Here is a 12,951-nt window from a genome sequence, read left to right on the forward strand (position 1 = left end):
GAAATTAACAGTTTATTTTCTGAAACTGGTTCAAGGAACGTTGCTTAAGTAAAAAAAAAAAAAAAATCAATCAAGAAATAATATTACTTACATTTTGAAGAAGGGATTTTTAATACAGTATATCCATCTGTGATGTATTTAAATTCTAGGCCTCGGGCAGCAATTTTGGAAAAAAAAGGCCTCCTTCACCTTTTAGGAGATGCAAAATAAATAGTCCACTCTGAGGGCCAGAGACTTTCCCTTACTTTCCCACCCCTACAAAATATAAGACTTGCTTCTGCTATTCTGGAAATCACACGTGCTACTCCTTTTTTCCCTCCAACTGTAAACTGTCATTGACATTACAATGTTTATCACAACTTCAATTACAGAAATTATTTTGTAATACTTGTATCTAGTAGAAAAGGAGAATGGTGAGCTGCCCAAAAGGAGGCCTGCAGTCAATAAGTGGAAGGCTGTCAATACTGAAATACAATACTCTCTCTCTTGATCTAGTTTTGACGCCTTAACAAAGACAGGTTTTGCTATTTAGGACGGCTCAGCCATCTTAACTGGTTACACGAAGAGGGTAGTCCTGGATGTGCCGATTGTCCGGGTCCAGGAACACTGATTTCTAAGTTGAACGAATCCAAACGTATTTCACAACAGAGGCCTAACACGTCGAAGCTGTCAATAAAGACCAACACTTGAGGAACCAAAAGAACACGCAAGTTTTACACGCGCACTTTACCGTGCATTCTTCCAGTCCCCAAAGGGGGGGGGGGGTTCTACTGCGTAGAAGCTTAAAACTTTCTTATTTTTCATGACCTGTAGCATGCATCGAGCCTTTGGGTAGTGTTTGTATCAGACCAAGGCCCACTCTTTAATGGCTGAATGAATACATTTACAGTACATGCTGGATTAGCTGCTCTGAGAATTGCCTTAAAAAAAAAAAGTAAAGTGAAAAATAGACAAAGAAATCTATAACCTGAGCAGTCTTTCATATTTGTTTTGACTGTTCTTGAACCAGCTCTGAGCCGGTGACAAGGATATTGAAAAGATGCACCTGAAACAGTATCTGCGGGCAGCTGCATTTGCCAACCGGCTTTATTGCTGCTTTCCAGCGGCGAAGGCGCAGCAGCAGTAACAGGGAAGCCAGAGCGAGCCTCCCCGGCAGCGGCGGCGGCGGCGGCGGCGGCGGCGGCACCAGCACCAGCGCAGTTTCCCCTCTCCCCAGCCCTGACTCTACGCGCACATGCGCACTGCGCCCGCAGCCCTGGACCATTTGTCAGGACTACTCGTGAGACGGAGAAAAAAAAAGAGAAAATTTGGGGGTAAGAAGCGGTTGATCGGATCTAATCTCTAATTAATCAGAAGATTTGTCCGTGCAAAAGCCATTCATTTATTTTTCTGGGTGAGGATGAAAGTTAAGAGACCTATAGAGAGAAGGAAGCGCACCCTCGTCTTGTGAAACAGATCAGGGGAGGGGAAAGGACAGAAGGGGTTTCTCCCCCACTTCTCTGCGCCTCTGGGAAAGAGGAGAAAACTTAATCCCGGGGAAAAAAGTGGGCAAGTGACTCGGAAACGGCTGGAGGGGGAGTCTCTGGGCATCTCACTCTGAAGTAGTGAGTGCGAGTGTGAAAGAGGAACAAAAGAGAGAGAAAAGAGAAAGGAAAAAATGGGGGGAGGAGAGACTTGTATTTTTTTCTTTGCGCGCACACGGGGAAGGGTGTGGGGGGCCGTGCTGAAGGGAGCCGGGGCGAGGCGGCCGCGTCGGGCTCTCGCCGGCGCGCAGGCGGCGGGATGCGTGTGGGCCCCCTCCCCCGCGCCCCCCGAGCTTGTCACTTTGGTCGCTTTCATGACACCGGGCGCGGGGTGGGGGAGCGCGGCGGCGCCGGGCTCCGCCGGGGTGCGTGCCCGAGTGGGCGCCGCGGAGCTGCAGCCCGGGCGGCGAGCGCGGCCGCCGAGGCTGGGGGCGCCGGCGGGGGGCGCGGGGGCGGCCGGGGCGGCGGATCGGTGCGGCGGGAGGCCCGAGCCCCGCGCGCCGCCCCTGCGGCCCCCTCCGCCCGTGTGGCCTTTGTGCCGGGCGCGCACCGGAGAGCGAGCGAGTGAGCGAGCGAGCGCGAGAAGTACAAGTACGGGAGACCGAGGCAGTGGGAAAAGAGGCCGGGCCACTTTCTCCCCGCTCGGGCTGCGGAGAATGGACTGGTTGAATGTGCAGGCGCGTCTCCCCGGCGTGTGCTGTGTGTGTGCGCGGCGGAAAGGCCTCCCCGACTCCCACCGCGCACACGCACACTCACACGCACGCACACACTCGCGGACCCGCGGCAGGGCTCGGCGGCCGAGAGTTTGCGTTTTCTTCCTCGCCGCCTCCCCCTTCCCGACCGACTGTGTGAGAATTTCATATAGATCAGCTCCAATTTCCGCCATTTTGGGAAAGTTGCACAAAAATAAACCCTCCGGTTTATTTCTGCCCGAGGCAGGAAAGTGCTTCGGGAAGCAAGGCGGCGCGGGCCCGCCGCGGCCGTCCGCGCGGGGGAGGGCGCGGGCCGCGGGCCGGGCCAGAGCCCGCCGTCGCTTCGCCCCGCTCCAGTGCCGAGCCGCGCCGGCCAGGGTGCGGGCGCGGGCGTGTGTCGGGAGGCGGCGGCGGCGGCGGTAGCGGCGGGCGGCGGCGGCCGCGCCGGGGCGGGCGGGCGGGCGGGGGGAGGCACGGGGCTGCTTTTCCTGCAACTTGTTTACGCCGCCCTTATATTGGGGAGGCAGAGAGGGGTCCGGGTCGGGCCGCCGCCCGCCTCGCGCCGCGTGCGTGTGCCATTCCGGAATAATGGGTTTTGCACACTCGCGTCCTGGGCCCGGCGGGCCGTCCTCGCGCCGCGGCGGCCGGGCGGGGGGAAGTAGAGGCCGGCGGGGGTGGGGATCGGGAAGCGCAGGAGCCGAGGCATCCGCCGCGCGCCCCGCGAGCTGGTGGGGGGGGGAGAGGGAGAAAAACTTGTGAGCCCTGGAGGCAGTGGGGGGGCACGGTGGCACGGGCGGGGGGAGGACGCAACTTTTGTGCTGGTGGTAAAACTTTAATTACCTTTAAAGAAAAAGGCCTTTTGATTACCTCTTCCCTCCCCCCCCCTTTCTGGTCAAAGCATGGCCCACAGTGCGACCGTGAGAGAAAGTTTAAAAGCAGGCGGTTTCTTCCCCGCCTTCTGCGCGGAGGGGTGGGGGTATCTGTTTGTCCGTCTGCGCACGGAGAGAGTTGGGGGGAACGAGCCGCCCTGCGGGGTCGCGAAGACTGTAGCCCTTACCCCCCCTTCCACGGGGAGCCGAAGGTAAACGTCGCTTCAGTTTCCCTCCTCCCCGCCTTCCCCCCCACCCCGCTTCCTTTTCCTCCCCCTCCCCGCCGATTTTTTGAGGGGACCCAAAAAACGGAGTCTCTTTCCTTATGCAACTTCCTCGGGCGCTGTGAGCACGGCCCTTCCCCCTCTCTGCATCCCTTGGCCCGCTCCTTTCCCACCTCGGGTCCACCGCCAGAAAAATGCATTAGAAATCATTCAAAGTCTACAGAAACAAAAATAGATTTTTTAATTGTTCTAAGTTTACGTTAAGGGAAACTGAGATGAGAAATAAGATTTTGGGCGGGGGGGGGGCGGACGACGGCTAGGCGAGTGCGTCGAATTTTAATTTTGATTTTCCTAGAGCGTTGTTTGTGATATCTTTATTGGTTTGGGGAGCCCGAGAGTCTCTGTACTGGCTAGTTCGGTCGCGTGGATTTTTGCGCAAGTTTTTAGAAAAACACTGACTCGAGTAGAGCATTTCTCCGGAAAGTTTCAAGTGCAGCAAAATAGCGAACATGCAAAACTGGCCAAGGGGAGACCTCTAGTGGTTAAACGCATCTTTAAGTTCGGAAGGCCGAGAGCAAAGTTTGGCCTTTGCTTGTAGCTACGTAGTCTGTTCAGACGTGGAAGTAATTAGACGACCTGAGCGAGCAGCCAGATGTTGTGTGAATGGATGCCGATCAGAAATAGAAGGTTTAGTAAATTGGAGAGCAGATAAGTTCTGACGACCCAGAGCCTGTAGCTTCGATCCCTCTTCATTTGTATGGGAAAGACACTTTGCTTTTAGTCGGGGATTTGAGATGGGTCCCTTACTGGGTTAGAAACAGTTTGTCTTTGTATTTATCATTGTCTTTATCTTTAATCAGTCAGGAGTCACAGCAGGTCGTTTCATTTTGAATGTTAATAAAAATACAAAGTGTTTAAAAATTCGAAAAAGAAAAAGACCTTTGGTTGAAATGTGTCTTTTATATAAGCTGATCATTTTATTCTCTAATAAATAAAAGGCTGGTATTTAGTTTCTTAACTGTGCAGTTATATATAGTCATAAAATAAGTGGTCCCTTTTAGTCCTAAGAGTATAATTTTGTTTCACTGGTTAAGACATTATTTCTGAATACTTTAAGTTGTGATTTAAACATTTACATACATGGGAAAAAACTGCTTACATAATACCTATTCATTGGCCAGTGTGTGTTCTGCAAAGTAACTTTAATATTAAAGCCAAAAGCACTGAGAAAAATTAAAATTGAATCAAATGATCCCTGTAACTTTTCACCTGCTGGTCATACAAAGGGGGACTCTTTAATTTAGGAATTTAGGATAAGGGAATGGTATGAATGATAAAATCCATTTCATCTTATCCAGAACTAGTTTATTTTATTTTTAATATACTGACTGGTATTGTGTAAAATTATGCAGTAAGTCAATGATTCAAACTTTAAACATATTTATTGTGGACTTGAAGGCTTCTTTTTTATGACAATGCATTGATTTTATTTTTCCTCTCTTTCAATTAGTGCTGGACCTTTAGGGGAAGTCTTGGAGGTGGACAGCAATCCTACAAGACCACTGGAGAGTTATATCTTCACTGCCATTAGGTAAGATTTGCTTGTTGAAACAAATTGCTTGGTATTTTTGCAAATGTTAAAAGCTGCACTTTGGGATCAGGAAGGAGAATGTGGGACGGGGTTGGCAGAAAAGCATCATTTTGTAGGGGCTGCTTTCAATGCATGAAAGTCTTGAGGTGAAGTGTGATTGAGGCTCAAGTAAAACATTAGGAAAAGTTTGGAGATTGTCCTGGATAATTTTTTGACTGGCTCTTTTACTAGATTCTTAATTTGTGTTTCAGTTGTACCTGTTTTCTACTGAAAGTAAATAGTTTTATTCTTTGGAATTGAAAAAAATGGGAAAACTAGAACAAAGCACTTGTAAGTTAATGTAACTGTTGTAATACAGTGATATGGAAGATTCTGGAATTTGTTAAAATTTTGTAGGTGAAATTTACAACAAGAGCTTTGGGGCATTTAAGTGATTTAACTTTTGTGGCTTAAATCCATTGTGGGACCACTTGTGCCAAATCTCATGTCAAAGGGCTGTAGTGATTTTCCAGCATGTTAGCATAGATTTGTCAACTTTTGAGCATATCTACACAGAGAATATAGCTGTTGTCTAGTAAGATCCCTTTGGTAATTTTGGAGGGTGCTTGCTGGTTTATCTCTAGTAATTCAGGGCCTATTTTAAGGACAAAGGTTGTTCTCAGGCAAAGAGGGCAGCCCTCTGTAGGTAAAACATCAAAGTATATTTGTACTACTCTAGTGCTTTCTATTTATACCTCCACGCCCCTCCCCCCTTAATTTTTTTCCTCTCCTTTTTTGCTTCTTTTCATTTGGTCCGTCTTAAGTATTAAAGGAATTGCTAATTATTGTTCAGCAAAAACAAATAAAATCAATTAGTTCTACCTTTTATGAGTAGGACTAATAATCCTCATTGGGCTCTCTTAGAACCAGGATAGGTATGACCTAGATGTCAACACTGAATAATTACTGATGTAAAAATGATTGTTAACAGGAGTTCGTTGTCATTTTCTGCTTGTGGATGGTCTTGAATGGTGTAATTAGCAAAGTGAATAGATGGGGTCCAGGTGGAGGATGCAACAAAGACAGTGGGGTGAGAATGGCTGCAAGAAGGTCATGCAGACAGAAGTGGGGTGCAAGCAGATAGAACGTGTTTCCTAGGATGCTGAGTTTCATGTTTAGACATGCTGAGTGGAAGGCAGCGACTATTTTTTTTCGCTTGGGGAATCACTGTGGCTGTGGATAGAGTCCTAGAGTGGGGATCAGAAGACAGTTTGGCCTCTAAATGTATCACATTGTATCAGTCACTTTTCCTCTTTCAGCCTAGATTTCTCCATCTGGAAAATGGGGGCAACAGTGCTTGCCTCACTTCCTTTGTTGAAAGGATAAAATAAAATAAGGTTTTGAGAACTATAAAGACTTATTCAAATGTTTGGTAGTCATATTACCATTTTACCTTAGTCAGGTTTTGTGAAGGGCAGGAAGTAGGTTGTAAAGGGCAGAACAGAGTGTTTTAAATCCTGGCTAAAATTATGACATTGGTTTCTGGTATATATATTATGTGGACTTGTCATGATACTTCTAGGGGATATTTCTTCCTTTAGGAAAAAAAGTAGTTTATCTTTAATAGCATTGGCTCATTGCAGGAAGGGACCATGTTTTAACATGATGCTGAATAGAAACTGAAATTTATTTATCCCAATCTAGTCATTTAATAGGTAGGAGTAAGTGAAATAAATCAAATTTAAAGTGATGCCTAATTGTGGAAATGGGAGGGTAGTGAAAGTAGAAGGGTTGGTGAGAGGGGAATTCGTGTGCTGTAATTAATATTTTAGTTGTGTGAGTCTGCTGGGAAATGAGCATGAGAAAATAGGTAACTGGGGTAGTAAGATTTATACTCTAGGGGTCAGAAAATGGGTCCTGCAAATGACTGTGGATTTAGGGAAAGGTCCATGCAGGGCTTCCCCCCGCCCCCCACTTATGTTTTCTAGACCCCTTTGCTAACTTTATTCTAATTATAACCAACTGCCTATTATCTAGATAGAAAAAAATCACAAGTACTGTCTGTTACCATTCTCAATGTGCTGATACTGAACTTGACAAATCCTGACAAGTTTTAGTTTTAGTTCATCTCTCTTCTTTTGTAGATTATCCAATCAGTGTTCTAAGAATTCAAAAACCCAGTAGTGGAGGGAAGAAGAAATATGTGTCCTGTTAAATTAGTCCTTGAGTAATTGAGGGTTGCTTCTTGAATAGTTTCCCCTGGTTTGTTTGGTAGTTTATTTCCAAGAAATCTATTCCAACCAAGGCTTTTTGTGGCAGATATAGTTAAGATAGGAAATTTATAAGAGAAGTTACTTTATGTGGTATGGGACAAGGCTACCCTTGGGGTCGGAGGATGGGTAACCTGGTGATCCCTCTTGCAGTGTTTCTACTAGTTAACTAGTTTTTATTGAGCTCTTATAGTGCTGAACACCAAAAGACTAGGTCTTTGCCTTTGAGTTCTCTAGACCCTAACCCCAGGAGTGGACACAACTCTGAGCTCTGTTAGGAAGAATATAGCAGCTGTACTTGGTACCAGTAGGAAAGAACAAGGGACCCAGCACTCTTGGGAACCAGTGAGGCAGGACACAGATTCCTGGGTTGACTGAGCAGAATGATGCCATATAATCGTATATACATGGCACAATATTCCATCCCTTTCGGGATGCTTAGTCTTCAGAAATTAATAAGATGCTCTTTACCCACGATCATGGAATTTCTGAATTGTATATTCGGTGAGGGCGATGGGTTTGGGCAGTTCTTTTCTTCTTTGACTAGTCTGTTCACAAAGATAACTTTTCTGGTGTGGATTTCTCTACCTGCTCCCATTGAGGGACTCATTCCTCACAAGAATTTGGGGGACACTGTATTTAAAGGTATTTGGGCAACACTGTACTTAAAGAGAACTGTTTATACCTTCATATGTATGTGCATGTGTATATGACATCTTGAAATTCAGGCCATCCATAGAAAATATATTTTGTAAAGGACCTCATTATCCAATGAGAATATTCTCAGGTTGTCTCTTTAGTAAGTTAAATTATTTTACTGACGCATGAGGATATGAGTAAACAATAGTACATTATGAACTAGTTTGTACTGATTATAGCAACAGCTATGTAGCAAGTGGATGAAAGCAAAACACCAGGAAAAGGGTACCCTTGCAATGTAACTGAGTTTGATTTATGAAGTCAAATTGAGAAAGACATTTAAGAAATTTCCCCACTGGGGCGCCTGGGTGGCATAGCGGTTGAGCGTCTGCCTTCGGCTCAGGGCGTGGTCCCAGCATTATGGGATCGAGCCCCACATCAGGCTCCTCCGCTATGAGCCTGCTTCTTCCTCTCCCACTCCCCCTGCTTAAAAAAAAAAAAAAAAAAAAAAAAAAAAAAAAAAGAAATTTCCCCACTGATGAGACAGGGTGGTTTGGGGGAAAGAACAAGGACTTTTGAGAGGATCTTGAGTGAAGTTGGGTGATGTCGGATGAGAGAACTTCCTTAGAAGTGGACCCAGCATGGGTTACTTGGACAGTGATTGGAGGAATTATATGTGTATTATACGTAAGAGTAAAATGCTTCCTTTATTATTATTCTTCCTGTAAGCCAGTGTTTTGTGTCAGTCAACAGATATTTATTGAGCAGCTATTTTTTGGAAGTCTCAGTTGGGGAGTGCTTCCCATAATCTTCACTTAGAACAGGGTTGAATGAATGCATGAATGGGTTAGGGCTTAAAAGAAAGCCGCAGACCTTGGCCTCCATATGTTCATAATTCTAGTTGAGGAAATAACCCACACCACGTACAGTACAGTGGTGATTAATAAAACAAAGCCACAGTTCGGTGCTTATGCTCTGGAAAGGAAGAGATGAACGCAGGGAGTACTGTCCTGGTACCACTGGATGTGGCCTTAAGCATATTGCTAAGGTAAGGACCTGGGAGGTGGGGCACCGTCTGCAAAATACTGCCAAGTGTTGATACATTAAGTATAATTGTATATTGAGTGCCTTCTGAATGTCAGGCATCGAGCTAGGCACTTTACATTTTTTCATTCATTCATTCATTCGTTTATGTATCCAATACTTACTTAGTGCCTTCTGTCTGCCCAGGTGCTAGTGTAGCACTGAGTATTATCTCTAATACTTTCCCTAACCTTGAGTAGTTGGTATTATTATTTCACTTTTAGAGCAAACTGGTGCTCAGAGATACTTAGTAACTTGTCTAAGTTCCTATCATGCAGTTTGAAAGGGGTAGGATCAGGGAAATTGCTACTGGCTTATGATTGTCTTGTTATGTCTTTAGGTTTCCAAGTTTCAAAAAAGTAATTCTTAGACTATTTTTAAGAAAACACATTTCCAGATTAATGTATTTGGTCTTATACTTTTGTTTATTAAGATAAGCAATAGCAAACAGGTATCAAAAAAGACAATGGGAAGAAAACTCTCTCTCTTCATTTTCCTTTCCCTTTTTTTTCTTTTTTAAACCGAGAATTGGGAAAAAACCAATTACTGAAATATACTGAAAAGAACACCTTGGTCTGGCTCATGGCCTTGAAATGATCACAAACTGTTAAGAAAACATAACTCAGATTAGGTATGAGAATTACTGGGCTTATTTGTAAAGAGGTTTCACTTGTTCTTTGTAGGAAGAGACTAGATGAGGCAGTAAGGTTAGTTCTCAAAAAATGTAGATCAGTCAATAGAAAAGATGGGACCTAAATTTATTAAAGTGAACACAAAAGATGATGGCATTTGCTCAGAAGGCAGGATTATAAAAGGAAAGAATTAAATTGAGACATAGAGATATTGGTGGGGAGAAGCTGGGGGCAGGGCTGAGTGTAGAGTGCTGGAATCAAAATTAAAAAAAAAAGAAAACAGGAAATATGACTAATCATACATTCAACAACAGCACTATGGTGACTGTTGTACTCTTTAACCAGGAGAGTATGCTCACGCTTGCCAGATGAAGTGAAGAGTCTGTTTATTCATTGGGTGGTTCTGTGTTGCAGTGGGAGTCAGGCAGTGTCTTTGGTATATGAGTTACGGTCCATCAAGCAGAGCTTTGGTCTGACTTAGAAGGATACCACTGCATGCATTGATCATAGGGTGATAGACTGTTTCTCCTTTAATGAAGCTCTATCACCCTATAAACTTTTTTGAGCACTTACCACACGCAGGGCTGTTTTAAGATTGGACCGTAGCTTTATGTTATGTGTAATTTTGTAACATTAAACTATTTCAGAAGTAGAACATTTTGAGTAGGATTGTTCAGGGACCAAAATCATTTGATTATTTTCCCCTCGTCTGTTACACTGACTAAATCCTGAACTATGAATTGAAATTCCTAGGAGATCAATGTGGTTAGATTGTTAAGTGGTCTAAATAATTCACCCTATTGCTTTGTGTTCTTATTTGGTGGATTTGAGGCCTAGCTGTTCAATCTGTTGATAAGGAGTTTAGCTACAAATGATTATCAGGATAAAACCTATAGACTTGACTTGTGTGGGAGAAATAAAATCTGGTCACATATACTTTATTAGATACAAAAGAGAAATCAAGTGTAAATTTCTTAATTTTAGCTCTATGTTCTATAAAAATACAAAGTAGAGTAAGAAAGAAGATACTACTTTTAGCTTTTAAAAATTATGAAATGAAATAAGAGAAAAGAACAAGATACTACTTTTAGTTTTTCTTTTTTGAGTTCATGCGTATTTTGCATAAGCATGGACGTATCTGTGTCAGACAGGTTCTTGTTCTTTTTATGCCCTTTGTGTCCCTTTAATGGGTGTAAAATTTCTATTATGACTCTATTAGTGTAGTAATGTTGATGATATGATAGCACTTGTCAGGATATTTTTGTTTCAAATTGAGATATCTTATACTCTGTACACTGAAAATGAACTTCCAATAAAAGCATTTGATGAGAGCATATTAAATATGCCATAGGCCTGTTAATGTCAGTTTGTGATTTCGTTTTCTATGTACATTTTTTTTTCTTGAAAGGCATTTTTCATTTTCTGTTCCTCCTTTAGAGGAAGTAAGTAGGTTAGGCCACAGAATCTCAAATAATTCATCCTTCTTACAGTAACAAGCGGGAAGGCAGGAAGTTGAGATTTTGTGAAGATTGCTTTCGGTGGCTACCCCTTTGTGTATAATCTCCATGGCAGAAAAGGTAGCAAATCAGATAAACCGTGGCTGCATTAATAGGATCATTCTCATTAAAATATGACCAGGACATACAGGTTTTGAGAAAATATCAATAAGAAGGCACCATCCTATAACCGATTTCGTATTTAAAGGAAGCATCGGTTAGTTGCCACTGAGGCATCTACTGTATAAGGATAGATGTGGATAGAAAACCCAGATTCTGAAGAATTTGTTCTTGATGGTACTGAGATTTCATTTCTTATATTGAAATGATCTTGAGTTTTGCCTGCCTAAAATCTATGAACTTGGGCCCTGTGGGCAAAATTTTACATCTCTCCACAACGGGATCTCAATTCCAGTATGTGTGCGATTCAGAGTTCTTATCAGACGGGTGAGTAGACTATCAAAGCTCGTATCTGTCATGCTTGATTTGAAAGGAAAATTTTTCTTTGTAGCAATATGTGTTTGTTGAGAGATGCTTCAAGTGTGAGTTTAGATTTCTCTCTTATCCTTATTGAATAAGCCTGTTTAAGAGGTTTGAATTTAACTTCTTTTGATGTGTCCTCCACTGACACTTAAATAAGGAGAGTTTCTTGGAGCAGTAATGTTATGCTTCTGCCAACAAGGCAAGTAAATACTTAGCATTCTAGCTGTGAGTTAGAATTTCACTGAAGAATATGAGATCGATGGACAAATGAATCTGATCTTTTTTTTTCTGATTTCCCCCTCTCCCCGCAACTAGTCTGTTGCATTTTTCCCCTTCTCTTTTTATCCATTCATTTGATGAAGTGTATGAATACCTACAATGGGTATTCATAAGGGATAAGGAAATGAATAAATCAAGGTCCCTTTCCTCCAAAGCCTCATCTAAGTAGATGACCATGATACAATGTCAGAAGTAGTGTGATGGGGGTACAGACTGTCTCTTCCTAGTCCCTCTTCTGGTGTATCGCAGACACATACTCCAGTACTTGTAAAGAGAAGGACTCATTCTGGTCTCCTTTGGGAAGGATCCATAGCTTTCATTTCTCCTCCCGGTCTTTTGCAGGACCTGGAACCACAGTGGGTATGGGAGGAAGCTTTTATACCTCCTCAGCAAAAATCTCCATCAGGTTGCCCATGGTCTACTCTTGGGTAATCATTCAGAGATGATGTCCTTCTGACTTTTTTTGATTGTGATAACGTTCTGTTCTTTATAAGAGTGTGGCAGAACGAATCCTTATCGACCTTATATCACTTCCCCAAATTCATTTTGAAATTTTACATGTCCATGAAATCCAGAGTCTTACCAGTGTTCTTAACCTCCCATTTTTCTTTACCTTCAGCTCTAGACTCCTGGGGCATCCTTTAGGGCTTTGTGGCTCAGAGGTCTTGGCCTTTGCAGTTATCACTCGCCTGCCCTGGTGTGCTTCAGATAGTGGGCAAACTGGCGCCTGCAGGGAATGTGGACACTGGAGAGCAGTTTGATTTGTTTTCTTCGAAATAGCTGCAGCTCCATGTACGGCGGGTCTACCATGTGCAAAACACTCTTAGCATGCGTCATTTGAAAAACAAGTTTTTTACAGCTCTGTAAAGTAGATATTCCCATTCCATTTTATTGATGAAGGAGCCTAAGGCTCAAGAGAGGTTAGGTACCCTGCCCAGGATTATGCAGCAGTTTGGAAATTACGAGGCTCGGACCCAAACCCAGGTGCTCTAGCCCCGGAGCCTGTGCCTGTCACCATCACACTAGATTGGCTTCTGTGTTGGCGAAAATACAACATGCTGGGCCCTGTGGTATAGTCTGAGGGCCACTGTCTTGGGAGATGAAAGTTTGTTTCTTGGCTGGATGACCTCAATTTTCTTGCCTGTAAAATATAATCAGTCTGAAGAGGTCGTCGTGAGGGTCAAATAGGCT

At 43.7% G+C, this 12,951-nt stretch overlaps 1 protein-coding gene across 2 annotated transcripts in view; it reads left to right on the forward strand.

Moving 5' to 3' along the window:
* Nucleotides 1–1,193: 1,193 nt before the first annotated feature.
* L3MBTL3 (L3MBTL histone methyl-lysine binding protein 3) overlaps nt 1,194–12,951 on the forward strand; it is a 111,738-nt gene continuing 99,980 nt past the window's right edge. For both annotated transcript variants that reach the window (XM_008691113.2, XM_008691114.2), the window contains exons 1-2: nt 1,194–1,313; nt 4,819–4,899. The gene's annotated coding sequence lies outside the window, so the exon portion shown is untranslated. The remainder of the gene's footprint in view (nt 1,314–4,818; nt 4,900–12,951) is intronic.

The sequence above is a fragment of the Ursus maritimus genome, unplaced genomic scaffold (genome assembly GCF_017311325.1).
Source record: "Ursus maritimus isolate PB19 unplaced genomic scaffold, ASM1731132v1 scaffold_13, whole genome shotgun sequence".
NCBI classification, from domain to species: Eukaryota; Metazoa; Chordata; class Mammalia; order Carnivora; family Ursidae; genus Ursus; species Ursus maritimus.